The sequence below is a fragment of the Solanum stenotomum genome, chromosome 7 (assembly GCF_019186545.1).
Source record: "Solanum stenotomum isolate F172 chromosome 7, ASM1918654v1, whole genome shotgun sequence".
NCBI lineage: Eukaryota > Viridiplantae > Streptophyta > Magnoliopsida > Solanales > Solanaceae > Solanum > Solanum stenotomum.
In genome coordinates, this window is record NC_064288.1 from 17,953,290 (window position 1) to 17,955,437 (window position 2,148).

Genomic DNA, 2,148 nt, shown 5'->3' on the forward strand with positions numbered 1-2,148 from the left:
GGGGGGGGGGTCTTACTACGACAAGTGAAGCCAGGGTTCCCATTGTTCGGTGTCCGAAGTGTTGATGTTCTAGCCTAATCACTCTAGCGTCTACTTCACTGTCCAACTGTTGATTTTTTTTTTATCTTTTTGTTAAATTGCAGCTTATGTCAAATTTTTAATTGTGTTTCATAATAAGAATTTATAAATTGAATTCAAAAAAATTATAGTCGAATGTTATAGATAAATAACAAAGTGAAAAAAATTAATAAGAAAACTTATGCGGAGCGGATTTATGCGGGGCGGGTTAATGTGCAGCGGGGTGGGCGGGTTGAAAATGTAAATTAGTCTATGTGGGGCGGTGCAGGGCAAATTAAAGTCTCTGCAGATTTATGCGGGTTTGCCCCCGCAACCTCCCTGCCCTGCTCCATTGCCATCCCGAACTATATATACCCCTATTCTTGTAACAAAGAAAGTGGTAAGAATAAGTGAAAGAAAATACTACACATACTATTTCTCATCTTTCTTGTTATCTTAGTTTTTATACTTGGTTTATAACACGTTATCAACACGAAGTTCTAACCAAATTCCATCTCAGAATATAGAAATTCACGAGTCATCAATTGGATCAAAAATAAATTATGATGATATATGTCTTATAGATAGTGCCACAACACACACTATTTTAAGAGATAAGAAATATTTCTCTTCTTTGATTATGAAGGAGGCTAATGTTAATACAATATCCGATAGTGCAAAATTAATTGAAGGCTCCGAAAATGATAACTTAATACTTACCGGAGGAACAAAGTTGGTAATTAATGAAACATTATATTGTAGTAAGTCTCAAAGAAATTTATTAAGTTTCAAAGACATTCGCCAAAATGACTATCATATTGAGACAACAAATGATGAAAATAATGAATATCTTTATATTACTACAATAAAGTCGGGTAAGAGATTTATACTTGAAAAGTTACCCTCTCTTTCATCCGACTTATACTACACAAGTATTAGCATGGTTGAAACACATGCCATTGTAAATCAAGGATTTACTAACTCAACTAATTTTATTATTTGGCATGATTGGTTGGACCATCCCGGTTCTAATATGATGCGCAAAATAATTGAGAGTTCACATGGACACTCTTTAAAGAACCAAATGATTCTTCAATTTAAAGATTTCTCTTGTGTTGCATGTTCTCAATGCAAGTTGATTACTAGACCATCAGTAATAAAAGTGAGAATTGAATCTCCAGTATTTCTGGAACGTATATAGGGTGATATGTGTGGGCCCATTCACACATAATGTGGACCATTTAAATGTTATATGGTTTTAGTAGATGCATCTACAAGATGGTCACATGTGTGTTTACTATAACTCGTAATGTGGCATTTGCGAGATTACTTGCTCAAATAATAAAGTTAAGAGCACAATTTCCAGATTATGCAATTAAGATAATTCATCTTGATAATGCTGGTGAGTTTACATCTCAAGCTTTTAATGATTATTGTATATCAACTGAGATACCATTTGAGCATCCGATTGCTCATGTTCATACACAAAATGGTCTAGCGGAATCATTGATTAAACACCTCCAATTAATTGCTAGACCAGTGCTTATGAGAACAAAACTTCCCATTTCATTATGGGTCATGCTACTTTGCATGCAACAAGTTTTGTGTGGATTAGTCCCACAAGTTATCATAAAGCCTCCCCAAAACAATTTCCTTTTGGTCAGGAGCCGAGCATTTCCCATCTTAGAATATTTGGATGTGCAGTAAATGTTCCAATTTCTACACCACAACGTACAAGGAGGGGTTCCCAGAGAAGGTTGGGAGATATATGTTGGGTATGAATCTTCTTCTATTATAAAATATTTGTAGCCTATGACTGGAGATTTATTTACAGCAAGATTTGTTGATTGTCATTTTGATGAATCAATACACCCAATATTAGGGGGAGAAAATAAGCAGCTGAAAAATGAGATAGATTAGAATGCATTATCACTATCTCATTTAGATCCTCGTACAAATAAATGTGAACTAAAAGTTCAAAGATAATTTATTTGTAAAATATTACAAATCAACTACAAGATCCATTTACTGACCTATCAAGAGTTACTAAATCTCATATTCCAGCAGCTCATGCTCCTATTCGAGTTGATA